The 14,847-nt window shown below is 42.7% G+C and overlaps 1 protein-coding gene across 2 annotated transcripts in view; it reads left to right on the forward strand.

The window, feature by feature from the left end:
- The first annotated feature begins 598 nt into the window (after nt 1-598).
- TAFA4 (TAFA chemokine like family member 4) overlaps nt 599-14,847 on the forward strand; it is a 68,157-nt gene continuing 53,908 nt past the window's right edge. The window contains exon 1 of one of the 2 annotated variants that reach the window (XM_042823675.1): nt 599-668. The gene's annotated coding sequence lies outside the window, so the exon portion shown is untranslated. Of the gene's footprint in view, nt 669-823; nt 906-14,847 lie in introns of those variants that run through there. The other variant, XM_042823674.1, reaches the window with a different exon arrangement.

The raw sequence follows: 14,847 nt of genomic DNA on the forward strand, positions 1-14,847 counted from the left end.
ATGATGATTTGCATTACAGCAGCACTTAGTCTGATCCTGGCTGCGTTCCCTGCCATCGCATTAAGCTCTACAACCACTTATTGCGAGACGGTGCCCTCCCTCGTATTTAAGCACCTGCCTCCCGCTGAAGCGCGTATTCGGATATCGCTGGCGAAGCACGCAGCGGGGCTGCAGGAGGAACGGAGGCTGCAAAGTGAGTTGGTGAAGGCTGCGCAGAAAGTCAGTGGCAGAGCAGGAGGCAGACCCCGTTTTCCAGTGTGCTGGAAAGCACTGACCCTGGCTTCGCAGTCGCTCTTTCACTTTTTTTCCATTTGAACTGAATTCCCGAGCTTGATGATTTATTGATAACACGCAGAACTGTGGTGTCCGGAGCCGCAGTGACCAGATCCGTGATAAGAGGAGGGGGAGGTGGTGGCCCTGACCCCTTTCTCCCTTCTCAAGTTGCGGCTTTCTCCGGAAGATGCTGCGAACTCTGGCCGGGCTGCGGGCTGAGGAAACGTCTCCTTCCTCCTCCTCCTCCTCCTCTCTCTGCCGGACCGCGGCGGGGCTCAGCTGAGGTCCGGGCTGCTCTGCAGCTCCACACCCGAGCCCAGCTGGGAGGGCAGCTCCATCTCCGAGCAGCGCAATCTTCCCGACAGCACGCCGGCCGCTCGGTGCGGAGAAGCACGGTAAGAGCCGACTGGAGGGCGGGGGGAACCCCGGCACCGGGGGAGAAGGTGGAGGGAGGGAGGCAGAGAAACGAGGGCCGTGATACCGTGCTTCCTCCCCGCCCGCTTCTGAAGAGGAGGAGCAGGAGGGGAGCTCCGAAGGCACTCAGAGCCACCGCCGAGCCGGTGCGGAGCATCATCCTGCCGGCAGCTGAAGGGCGGCGCGCTGCCAGCTGCCATCCAGAGGCACGGAGCCAGGTAGGCGACGGTGGGAGCGCCGGCACAGCGCGTCCCGCACGGAGGCAACGGGGGAGCGCCTGAGAGCTCGGCTACACCCGCAGAGACTTGTTGGGATCGGGCTGCCCCGGTCCGCAGGCTCCGTGCCCGGCAGCCCCCCGGTTTTTGGAGGGGCTGGGATGGGATATTGACGCGTTAGAAAGGCGCTGCGGGCTGGGCGCGCTCTGGCAGCGGGAGTGCGGCTGTGGGAATCACGCTATAAGTATTCCTATTATATTGAAATATACAGACGTATTGCTGTGTGTGAAATTCGTTTACTGCCATAGTTAGCCCGGTGATTCCAGTGACTCGGATGGCGCTAGCAGTCGGACAGCTTGCTTTGCAGGTATCACTCTTACTTTTGGGTTGTGTTCTTTCTCCCTTTTTAGAAATGTTTTTAATTTCACTATCAGTTTTATAGCTTCTGAAATACTTTCATTTCCTAGATCTGGTTGTTTCTTACCACTGTACTTTTATGTTCACAAGCGGGAGGGCTTGAAGATTTACTTTCTTTAAAATAGAGCCCTAATAATACCCACTCCTTTCAGAGAGGCATGTGTTATTTCCTGTGCCCACCAACTTCGGTTTGACAAAATGAAAAAGCTGAAAGAGATGATTTAAGGGATGCCACTTTCCTTGTTTCAACAAGTTGCTTTGTTCTCTGAGCCGGTAATTTCCTCTCAAAGTCGAGTTTGTCATCGTTATGTAGATGACGCGTTGATATGTGTGATGTTAAACCTGCAGTCACTGGGGATTAATGCATGGGCATGACATCACCGACAGCCAATGAGGGGATGGTTTTGGTCACGTAGTGACCCAAGCTGCCTTCCAAACTGATGGTGATCCCTGCTCTGATGGTATAACACAAGTTTGGATGTACAGGGTGGCTTCCTAGCATGTTTTCATTGTTCTGCTCTGTCTTTTGCCCTCTCAGATAGGCACGGTTCATTAAACAGACACGTGTGTATGGTTAGTCTGATGGATCAAAGATTTGGGAAGAGTTGGACATATTAGTTACCTGATGTTGATAGATACAATGTGGCTGTGCTGCTTGTTGGCAGAATACAAACAGCCAGAGAGTTCTCAGGCTCTGTGGCTGGAAGGCAGCATGGGCAATGTGTGAGAGCATGCAGAGGCTGCACCTGTACAAACGGCACCTCATCACTTGGAGCAGAGCTGCTTGCGTGGAGGTGGGCACAGACCCAGTGCCAGAGGTGAGCAGGGAAACCACGCAGCCAGTAGGTGCTGCTGGAGCTTGAGGGGCAGGATGGCCTGCATCCCCATGCCATGCTGGTGGGTCCTGCTGTGCTTTTGCCTTCACCCCAGGACCTGGATGTCTCTGTGCTGCTGATGTCCAGCAGGGCTGAAGCTCTCAGCCTCTGATCCTGCTATGTTGCTCTTGGGTGGCTTAAACTCAGTTTTCTAGGGTAGCTTTTTGCAGAATCACAGCACGTGTTACCAAGCACAGCCTGTCCCCTGGAATGGGCATTTCTGCTTCTGTAACCTTCATCAGTCTGCAGCAGATTTGTTCAAGTTCCCTGCAGGTGTGTGAGGCATGTGTCAGTATCACAGATATTTGCACACAAATCATGTGTATCAGTTTAACTATTTTCTTCTAGAGTTCTTACTCTCAAACATAAAATTTTGGTCCAGAGTTCATCCCTGAAGTTTTTATATATATATATATATATATATATAGTTTTTATATATATATATATATATATATATATATATATAGTTTTTATATATATATATATATTGTCTGTAGTTATGTGTACACACACGCACAAACTCTCTTACCTGTGCCTTTGCATTGATAGCCATTTGTATTGAGGGAACCGTGCAGAATATTAGCAATAGAGCAGATGTGCCTCAGAGGTACATGTGATTCTTACACCTTTGATGCCAATAAAACGTGACAGGATACATCTAATGAATTACCTTTAAATTAGAAAGCAGTAAACAAGCCATCATTGGATTAGGGGAGCATTAAAATGAGAAGAATGTTAGCGTCCTTTGGTATCCTGTGGCACATTTTTACCAGCTAGGAAATAACATGGGCTACTGCCGAGAGAAAGGGTCTCCAGAGAACTGTAATGATTTTCATCTCTGTGAAATAGATTTTTTTAAAAATGCTATTACTTACTATCTCATGTTTAGATGATGCTGTAGCTGAATTCTTTTCTTTCTCCTACTTTCACACCTATGTTTACTATTATTTTTCTTCAGCACTGGTGCAAGGCAAAGGTACCCTGGCAGCTAAAAGCTCCTAATTGTACAAGAAAAACACACACAAAATGACATAAGAGGCTTAGTGACAGATTTCAGACCAACTCTGAACAGTTTTTCTGTCTCACCAGGGTGCAGAAATGGTCTGGTCCGTGCCCATGTATTCCATAGAACTTTCACCCAACTGATACAGAAGGCTGTCCCAGTTCTGGTAATTCTGGGATATGACTGAAGTTCCATGGAAACTGAGATTTATATCTGTTCCTAAGAACAAGATTAAGCCCAGCATTCTCTGGGTCGTACGTCTTAACAAGGAAGCATTCCCTGATATTGCCTCCCAGATATGATGGGTCTGGCTTACATAATTAACAACCAGTTGGAAGTACTTGTGCAGAGCAGCTCTTGATCTCCCCATGCTGACCTTTAATCAATCTGAAGCCAACACCTGCTGCCCTTGCTCAAGCAAGATGACCAATTAAGGACTGGGCTTTGAATGGAAAGAATTTGACCAGCACTGCTGAAGTGGTAGAAAGAAAAGTGTCTTGAAGAGGTAAACACTAAAATACTCAGGTTCATCTAGAATAGGGCTTCTTGTGAAATCTTGAAATTAATATGCCCTTCCAATACTGCATGGCTCTGACCAATGAAACATCAATTCCTTAATCTAGAGCTAAACTCGAATTTGTGAGTGCAAGTAATTGTTTTGTTTGGAACATCAATATTTAATAACACTCTAAGACAAATCTTTAACTCGCTAACAATGTGAATAAGGAGCAGCAAAGACGCCTTTGTGTGCTAAGCTTCATTCCAGTGCTCTGAGAAAAGTGTCGAGGATATTGCTTTGTCTCAGTTCTTGGAAGAGTTTTCAGAACAAAAATATGTATGTATCCAATATATTGGATTTTCCTTGTCTCAGTCTTATAGTTTATGGCCCTGGGACTTCTTGCCCCCTCTCAAAGTCTGCTCAGGATAACTCTCTCAGTATCTCTTTTTCCCTTTTAAAAATTTGATAACCACTATGCAAGCAGTTGTTTTGAAGCCAGTGCCAACCCTGTAGATCAGAAGATCACAGCACACTTTCACCTGAGGTTAGGCAGTGCAACGTGAGCTGCTTTGCAGCGGCAAAGCATCCGGAATACTTGCAAGCTACGGGGATTTCTATTGGGTTGTGTCACTGAAGTCAGGTCCTTTGCTATTCTAAAGAGTCTTATATGGAGGAACAAAGGATGGTAGATTTCACCAGTTTTTCTTTTTTTTTTTTCCCTCTCTTTTTTTTTTTTTTCTTCTTTTTTTCCCCAGTGATTATTTTGGAAAGACTGAGAGGTGAAAGACTGATTTCCTCAGAGTCAGTAGAACTATGCCAGAGTAAAGCTTAAATGAAGGAAAGTAGTATCAGGTATCTGTGTGACTCCGAAGGTGACCCATTGTTTTTATTGCCCTTCTGTTGTGTTTCAATTTCAGTTATACTTAACAGGGAACATCTATGGAATAAAAACTCTGGTGGGGTCAGGCCTTTCTCCTTGGAGGATATTTCCCTCTGTGCAGCAACAGCACGAACTTTCCCCCTCCTTCCTTTAAAATAACAAGTCAAGTGCCATGAGGATAAAGGATTAAGTGGCACCACTTCCAGCCTCACTGTTACAGGACAGCAATATTCTGGTTAAGGGCCTTAGTCCCCAGCCCTCAGCGCAGAGCTCCTGCTCCTTGCTGTTCTCCAGCCTGCCACTCTCAGCACCTGGCTGTGCATCACATCCTAATGAGCTGAAGGATGCAGTATAGCTGGCACCAGCCTGACTTTGATTCTGGGAGTGACTAACCATGTAATAGGAGAAAGCAGGATACTGATGTTTTAGCTCTTAAAATGTTGCATTTGTCTAGTCAGCAAGAAACTGCTGCCTCAACCAGAATCATTTGAGTAGTGCCCAGCCATGAGCAAACCAGCTGACACAAGTTCTTTGGGCAGATCTCAGGTTTCCATCTGCATAATGCAGGTTTTTCATCGAAGTGTTTGCGTTTCCCAAGCTGTGTGCCAAATTCACACCTGGTATAAATTTCTGAGGAGGAGGAAACTCAGTCGTCATAGGCAGCACTGGATGGGTAGTGATTTTTCTCCTCAACGAAATTAAACAAGTTTCCTTTTTCCTGAGTCATTTCAGATGCTCAATTAAAAAATTTGGAAACAATTTGTTGATAGGGTCCCTAGTCTTACACTGGTGCATCTGGGATTTGTATAGACCGAGAGTTATTAAAGCTTCCAGCGTACATTCTGTGCATGTGTAATTAAGGAGTGACTGTACTTTGATGTCATTTGCTGTGTCATCCAGACTCTGGTTACGGAGGCTGTGGTATTTTATATTGTCATTGGTGAGCAGAAGCATCCCTGAGTGAGTGAATCTGTTTGAAGGACCAGGCTGTGGCTGCTTTAGCCTAGAGAGCACAGTTACGCTTGGTTTTCTTTGCTGCTTCCATTATTCAATGAGAATTATGTGTGTTTATGATGGTCTGATCAGCAAATAGAATTGCATTGCAGATAAAGAGATATAGTGAAAATACAGCGGTTTATATTAATAGGAAGGATTTATCTTGTTGCAGCACTGAATTTATGATGCCAAGCTGTGATATTTTCCTGTTTCAAAAATGTTATATTGCAGTGAGCTGATATCAGAGAGTGATAAAATGTTTCTTTTTTAATTTAAGCCACTGTAACATGCTAATAATGTTGGGGATAGGAAGAGGAATGTCTTTCAAAATGAATATAATGCTTTAATATTATAATTTCTCAATAAAATTAAGTTAGACTCCTAAATGGAAATTATTGTTCTGTTGAAACTATAAAACAGATGTGGATGAGATCTTTAACAGAAGCATGATTTTGGACACAAGTCCTGGGGTTAATACGCTCCATTTAAATTAACCTTCGGGGCTCCTTCATTAGTAGCCCAAGAAGGAAAAAGTGATGGTGATGATCCCTAAGCTGGCCATTCCAGCAGCCTGTGTGCTTTTGACTCCTTGCTTCCTCCCAGTTTCCTGACAAATGCCCAGCAAATATAATTGCCTGAAGGCAAGAGGAGTCATCTTCACTGTTATCTGCTCTTCTGGCTGTTGCCACAGTCATCTCAGTGCCAGGACAGTGTTTGGGACATCCAGATGCCCTGTTCCTAGAACACGTGTAGAGAGTGCAAAGGAAATCTTGGTGATGACTGGCAATGTGCTCCCACTGCCACCTGCATACCGTCTCTATCAGCTCTGGGGGGAGCTGGCTGAGCCCCCATGTTACTCAGAGATGCTCCCTGGGTTCTGCCTTGCCAAGCATGCAGTTGAGCAGAGAAGAGGCCGCTGAAACCTGGTGGTGGGGCTCAGCACTGCTCCTTCCTCAAGAAGCACTGGGATGCAGCGAGCTGCTAAACTTAATGTTGATCAGCTGACATTGTTAGAAAGCCAAACTTTTCCTCTTTCCACATAGGCAGCTTTGTCTCACTCCATGGGATTTTCATTGATTTCACTGGAATGGCCCCAGCATGAACACAGGTAGCTATAAAAGATCCTGACTATCTGGTGGGCTCGTGTTGGCTGCATCACTACTTGTAATGTAATGTAATGACTGTGAAGCACAGTGGTTAGAAAGCAATAAATAATAAATAAAATAGGTCACTGAATCTGAAAAAGGATGAGCAATTCTGTGGAATATAGAAAGTTTGTCGTATGAGTGTATTCCTGTTACAGAAGTCAGACAGCATCTCTGAACCCTTGCATTGATATCCATTACCTGCAAGAGCAGAAGAGAGTTTTTGACGTGGCTTGTTTAGCTGAAATGTGCTACAGGAGTAGCAGCTTAACTATGGAAGTGTTTACCTGTTATAGGCTTAACGAGCTGAATGGAGGGGGATAAGTAAAATAATCATTTTACTACTGAATTATCCCATGTTTTTTGTGTGCTGCTAAAATGATCTGTTCAGCTTCTGTTTAATTAGAGATTGGTTTCTGCTTAGGGCCCATTAAGAGACCAAAATTTTGTTAGGAAATTTGCCTTTAGGAAGCTGCACTGATTCTTTTAATTTATGAGTACATCAGGTAAGAAGGATTGTCCCTCTGTTTCAACACCAAATTGACACAGAGGGATGGATGTGAGGTGAAGCAAGGCAATTTCTGGCAGAATCAGTGAAACATTCCACCTGAGAAATGAATAGGCTCATTTGGTTCGTTAACTGTTAGAAATTAATTGGTATTGAGCTTATCCACACACTTAATACCATTTCCCTCCAGAACATTTCCTTCCTGTAGATGTTCCCAACATTTGGGGTTTTTTTTGTTGTTGTTGTTGTTTTTTTTTGTGACGTATCCTTAAATTTAACAACATAATAAACATATAATCTCTAAACCTTTAAGACTAATTACTGGTTATAGCTCTGAGTGAGGTGCAGCAGCATAAAACACAATTACTTAGTGTGCTGTTGTGCATCACTCACCAACACACGCTGCCTGCTCGCGGCCACAGCTGAGCCAAGCCGTGCTGTTGCATGGATGCAAAGGTAGCTGCATGCACCCGGTTTCTTTGCAGATGGCAGGAGAAATGAGAGGAAAATGGGGTGTTTTGAGCAAAACTTGTGTATTTTTTGTGTGTGTTCTGTGTTCTTGAACAGAAGCTTCAGTAATGTGTAAATGATTGCTGTTAAGCCTTGCTTGGAAGGGTAGTTGAGAGTGGTAGCTATTTGTGATCAGCATCCTTGGAATATAAGTAATTGTATCCTGACTACAAAAATGACCTATCTTCTGTTTTTTTCCTCATCTAATATGAAAGCTACAGCTTGAATAAAGCCAGACTGATTTTATTTTATTTTTGTACTGAAGTAATACAATCCATTACAGTTAATGGGTATTGTTGTCTTTTGTTTAAACTCTTTATTATGAGGCTTAAAGTAAGAGAGCTTTAATAACAAAAGGGACACATTCTCTGCAATAGCTATCTGATAGCAATCCATAACATTTAAGAACAATATTTTAAAATAATTGGCTTTCAAATGAAGGATTGTGCATTACTAATTGGCAGGCAAATGGAAGATCCGTAACCTCCAGATGAATGCGGTGTCTCTCTTTAAATAGCCTGGTAATTTCTCCTTCTATTTTTCCACACTCAAGAACAAAAATAAAATAAAATAAATTTAATTCAGGTTGTATTTTAATAGGACCAAACTGATAATTACATTATTATAGAGAAGGGTAGAATAGCTGGGGGATATGTGCAAGGTGCATGAGCCCCACAAATAGAAGCTGATTTACTTATTGATAGTAGAGACACGTTTTAGTCACTTTATAGAATTAACAATTGATCAGCTTGTTAGGTTCTAGTTCTTCATAAGCACAGCATGTTTATTCATTATTGTCATTACATGGTGCAGGCAGCTGAGGTCATGATTAGTGAGGTGACATCTAGAAACATTTCGACTTGCTTCAGCACAACTTTTGCAGCATGGCACCGATTCTCACTTTTCTCAGATAAATAAAACTTATACCTGCCTGGCTGATCTGCATTTCATTTACATTTCTTTAGCAGATCAGATCTATTTGTTTTTGAAATGCCAGCGGACCAGGTTTGCAGAAGTGTAATAAGATGGGCAACATAAAAGCATTGCTTTGAAATTGCCTTGGTCACTGTAAATATACGCCGATCTATAGGATGGCAAACGATAAACCAAACGCGCTGCTGGAGGGGAATGGAAAGATGTTATTCCAATAAATGTATTCATGATTGTTTGTCGCTAAGCATAAGTTATTTTTTCTAAATCAGCATTGACTTAAGCTGGAGCAAACTCAATAGCAAAAAATCCCACAGAGGTTTCTCCTGCTACGTATGACTAATATATTAAAGAAGATAAATAGTCATTTTTAAAATTTATTACACAGTAGGATTGAGCACAAGAGGAAACCATTTTACAAATCTGAAAGTTAAGGTCACCCTGAGAAGAAAAGGACACTTAAGATGACTAGAAAACTCCGCTTCCTCAAGAAACACAGATTCAAAGTTTACTTATTCCATGGTGCCTTTTACAAAGCATGTGGATCCCAGGTGTAAAACCAGGGGCTGTTTTGATGTGCAAATATTTAGAACTGCACAGTGGAGAGGCAGGAAGGCGCTGACTTCTCACCGGCGCTGCACGTTAACTTCCATCTCTCCATTCATTTCAGACTGTTATGCTTTTTGATGGAGGGTTTTATAACGTGACTCGGTACTGAGGATGAAGCGTCTGTAATGTTTCATTGAACTCTATCTCAATTAGTTTTCCCATCTTCCTTTTCTGTTTATGTGTTGTTTTGTTTTTTTTTTTTAAGATCCATTATATGTATTTTAATCACACTGAACACCTTTAAGTTTTGGTTCACAATTCAGACTTCTAGGAGTAGGAAAATTTGCGTCGCAACATTTTCTTAGTGCTTGTTAAAAAAGTTAATGAATTATTTTCCTATTAAACTGTCTTATCTTAACTAATACCGCTCGCTTGTTTGAGCTGTGGCAAAATCAGGACGACATTGATTTTCTTTAAGAGATGAATAATGCAAGATCCAAATTCTTAAATATGCAGATAAAGATAAGTGACTTAATTACAAAATTATCAGTGGAAGGTGGTAAGATGAATTAGCTGTTCTAATTTGTTGTATGTGTCAATATACCGTGACATAACCTGGAATGTTACATAACATCAACTTCTGATATCATCCTTTAATTTTTAATGTGGTTTCATAGTGTTTTCGGTGAATTATTCTTTTGCAAATTGCTCGTGTATTGAGAATGTTAAATCTCTGGGACTGTCTGTCCTAGCTTTCGCTTACACAGGCCTTCATTCTGCAGATGCTTAATGTCCAGTGCATTGCAGCTGGATGAAAATAGTTCCATTCTGATCAATAGTAATATTTACAGCCTTTACGTGGTGGGAGCCAGGTTGCTTTTTCCAGTGACTGGCAAATTCTTCTCTTTGATCACCTGTGCTATGCATATCATAGCTGGTAAAATCCCAGGCTCAAATCTTGCTTTTTTTTGGTTTTTTTTTTGTTTTTTTTTTTGGACTGGCTTTACAAATTACACGTAATTGAAAAGGGATGTCTCAGGGCCTCTGTCTTTCAGCCCACATTGCTTTTAATATCGTGCACCTCCTGTCAGGGCAGAGACCAGCTAACTGCAAAGGGGCACCTGGCTGTGCTGTGCAGGAGCAGGGCTCTGTGTGCGTGCCAGGATGGCCGGCTGCTCTTCTGGCCACTGCTCCCGGGGGAGGAGGAGGTAGAAGGAGCTGCCCTCTGACAGCATGGTAGCTGATCTCATTAAAGGAGGAGATAAATGGCCTTCTACTGGAAAGGCTGCTCTGTCACAAACTTTTTCTTCTTTTTTTTTTCTCTCACGAGTTCCACTGGTGGATTCCCCAGAGGAATATTTATGTGCATAGTACTGTGCCTGGAATAAAGCTTCCACAGTTGTCATGCTTAAATTCTAAGTGACTCCCGAGTCATGCTGGTTTTCAAGCTTGAAGATCCTGTTGTTTTGGTGTTTTTTTTTCCCCAGAATATATTTTCTCAAATTTCAGTGCAGCTACAAATACATCATTTGACAAGCATGGCTGAGCTGCTGCTTCAGGTCCTTGGGTCACTGACTTTCTGTTGCAATTGCGTTGTCCAACAGTTGTTCTGAAGTTTGTTTATTCTTATTGTTTCTAGACAACTGTTAGCTTCCAAGGGTAAAGCAATAGTTAGTTCACAAAGATGTCAGATTTGGCTTTCTCCTGTGGCTGCCTTCTTTGAGGAATCTCAGCTGGGTGATGCCAAAGAGAGGGGCTATGCTGTGGGTATGCCATGCAGTCGATTGGGCAGTGCCTTTGTAAACTCCCTCGGTGTGGTGTTGGCACACAGGACAGGAGCTGAGAACTCTGTGAGGACGACTCTGTTAAGCTTCCATGGGATGATTTGACAGTACAGAGCGTGATTTTGTCCCAGACAGACAAATTTTACCCTGAGATTGTTACTCAGCAGCTCCCTGACAAACTGTGAAAAGTTGAGCATAGACTGCTGCTTCAGGCTTTGCGTGGGTTTGTCTTGTTTTATTCATTTTGTCTTGCTTTGGCTTTTGATTAAAGATAATACTTGTGTCAATGAAATGAGTAGCAAACACCTGCCACATTATGGATTTTGTTACATTAGGAGCTACGATTGGAGCCAGTGTTTTTCATTCAGAAGAGGAAGGCTGCCAGGACCAAAGATGTAAATAAGAGCCAAGGAAAATTAATTGCAAACCTGTCAAGTCTGGTCTGTCTTCATTGTTATTACATGGTGCTCAGCAGATCTTACTTAGAGATGTTAGGGGAAAAAAAAATCCTGCTACTTGTGCAAATCCAGCTGAAGGTAACCCAGTCACAGCAGAGACACTGTTACTGGTTTTTCAGTGCCAGGGGAGCAACAGTGGGATTAGTTCTTTCATCCTGACAATTTTTTGTTCAGTGCTGCACAAGACGCAGGCAGGGTATGGCTGTGGCTCTACACTTGTGTCACAAATCCTAAAGGTTGGGGAGAGCTTCAGGAGGTCACCAGTGACCTACAGCTGTGCTTAGGCTGTTGCTCTGGAGCTTAACAGCTCTGCTAACTTAACACAGACTCAAGCAGAGCAATAGCAGTCATGCTAGCCTTCAATCTGCTATCTCCATGGTGCAACACTCACACTTCTAGCCTAAATGCTGACAAACAGCACACAGATCTTGGCTCTCCATTGTATAGGCAGCCTGCTTTTGATCTCCATGCTTATGCATCTCTGCACTGTCATCTGCTGTGCAGAAGTATTTTGACCCTAAATACTTCAGAATGGAAAACAGTGAGCTTCAGAAGCTCTTTCCCATTAGACTGACTATGATAGGAATATTCCAGTATTAAATTAGGAATTTTTCTTACTCTCCAAGATCAGATGTTGAGACCTTCAGGTTCAGAAGGCAGTAGATTATTCATGTGATACTGCTATTCTCATGTAATAAGCTGGATAGTGGTACTGCAAGCAAAAAAATAATGAGGAGTCCTGTTCAATTGAGTCAAATTAAAAAAGACAAGATCAGCTGTCCTTGGCTTGAGTACAAAAATAAACTAAAATGATGAACCACACCCCAAATGGCCATTTATTCTGTTTTAAGCAGTACTGTCTGTGCACCAAGTAAGTTATGGTATCTTTCTGCCAGAAAGATGCTATAAAACACCTCATACTCACAAACACCTCCTCAGAATTAAACAGTTTGAAGGAAGCTGAGTAGATCATTACCCAAGTACTTCCCCTATTTGCTTAAAGCCATCAAAATTAGGAAAAAGACCAAGAGGGTGGTAACATAAATAAAGAAGAATATTTCAGGAGCAGAAATATCGCTCATTTCCATCTTACATATGAACAGCTGTCTCTATGGGGCTCTTTCTAAAACATCCTTTAGGTACTTATCAGTCAGCAGCTGTGAGCGGAGAAGGGAACTCTGACCATTCTCTTTGAGTGTGAGGTGAGGGTGGAGATGGTTTAAAAACAGTCAGACCAAACAGGCAGCAGATGGCTGCAGGAAAATGAGAGGGATTTACCCAAAACAGTGCAAAACTCTGCCTTTCTTTCTGATGCAGTGGCAGCCTCTGGTGAGCAGAGGCTTGGTTACCTACAGGCTCTTTTGCTGATTGTGAAGGTTGCTGTTTGCAAGGAGATGTAATATTTGATTTGATGTATCACGTTTGGATTTTTTTCTCCAATTCCATTTTAGCTTTTTGTTTTCCGTTGTGTTATTTACCACTGTTAAAGTTAAAAGGCCTAAGAAATTCTTGCTGTTGTCTCTGAGATGTAGAGCATTTCTACTGACAGCAAGATTTCAAGTGCAATAGTCCTGTGATTGTCTCTTGTTCTGTGTGGCTGTTTTGCTTATTGCCAGGCTATGAAAGTGCTTTGTGCAATAACCTGAACATTTGGATTTGAATCAGTGACGTAACCTCTCCATAGGGCTCTTTAAAAATGTATCTCACGGTGAAGGAAATTCAGATGGGAACGGTTAAAGTGAGAGAATTTCACTTTTGTGTTTCAGTTCATCAATCTTTAAAGAGACACTGGTAGGTCAAATGGGTCTAACACTGATCGATTTACAAGAAGAATCTCTTTTTAAAGTGAATCACAATTCATCTCCAATGGGAAATTGAAAAATTAAATAAAATGCAGCTGTGGTCCTGATGGGGAAGTATTTAATTAGCTCAGCCCCTCACACACTCTAGTTAGTTGTCCCTTAAAATCCATAATCCAGTCTGATCTGTTTTTCACAGTCCATTACATTTTTGTTCCGTTAGCATTGACTGGGTCTGAGAAATATATTTGACTTGTGCCTACTTGCAAAAAGGGCATCTTTTCTTGAGTCTGAGGACACATTTCATGGTATGTAACAATCAAGAATGTCTGTCTCCCAGTCTTCCTACAAAGGGCTGCTTGCTACTTAACTGCAGTTTAGGAAAGTATAGAACATTATCATCATCCCAAAAGGGAAATATCTGTTGAAAACTTGACTCAGAATCCAGTGAAGTTCTCATAATCTTGTTTTCTGGAAGGACAGCTGCATTTGAGCTACAAATGGCAATAGGATGGAGGTAAATGGGGCATGCCGAGGGGTTTTTTTTTTTCATAGAATCATAGAATGGCCTGGGTTGAAAAGGATCACAGTGCTCATCTGGTTTCAACCCCCCTGCTATGTGCAGGGTCACCAACCAGCAGACCAGGCTGCCCAGAGCCACATCCAGCCTGGCCTTGAATGCCTGTAGGGATGGGGCATCCACAGCCTCCTTGGGCAACCTGTTCCAGCGCATTACCAGCCTTTGTGTGAAAAACTTCCTCTTAATATCTAGCCTAAACCTCCTCCATCTTTAGTTTAAAACCGTTCTCCCTTGTCCTATTTTCATGGGTTTATTGGTAGGGCCAACTACTGAAAAGTTGTGTCTGGGATGGTGGGGCTCTGTTTACTTAATATTGCCTATCTGAAGCCACAGAAAGATGACATCTGCTGAGATGTTTCCTACCTGTTGCTAATAGAATCGAAATTTGGAGGCTGCTCTCTTTATTGTAGCTAAGTGTGAGGATTGTTGCCTCTAGGATGATATTCACATTTCATTTACCAGAAAATGCAAAAATATGTATTGCGGGGACCTGAAAAATGGGATTGTGTCAGAAATCAGAGAAATGAAAGGTTCCTGCAATCTCTTTCCTTAAACCACAACCGAAAAACAAACCAAACCATCAACCAAATTAACTGTCCATCCAAGGCGGCTGGAAATACTGGTTCTTATTCAGATGTGAGTACCTATAACGTGCTCAGAAAGCACAACACACAGGAACAGAAATGGTGGTTATTTTATTTAGCTCTGCCATTGTGAGTGTGACCTCAAACAAATTGTATCTGGGGGAAGCAAGGGAAAACAGCTGCCAATCTGAAAGTAAATCTGGAGGCTGTGGCAAAAGGACAGTGCTCCGGGAGTCAAAAGGTGGAGAAAAACCTCAAAGAGATTGGAGAGGAGGAAGGCAGGGCACTGCTGGCTGTGACGAGGTGTATGAGTCAGTCAGGGCTCAGCACAGGCTGAGATAAAGCTTTGGGCAACGTGCTGAAGCAGGTTTGGTGAAAAACATAACTATCATTCTGTTCATGTTTTGCTGCCCCAGCTATCTGGCAAA

This window comes from Centrocercus urophasianus, unplaced genomic scaffold (assembly GCF_019232065.1).
Source record: "Centrocercus urophasianus isolate 14NV4802_14NV808 unplaced genomic scaffold, USGS_Curo_1.0 seq_22, whole genome shotgun sequence".
Taxonomy (NCBI): Eukaryota; Metazoa; Chordata; class Aves; order Galliformes; family Phasianidae; genus Centrocercus; species Centrocercus urophasianus.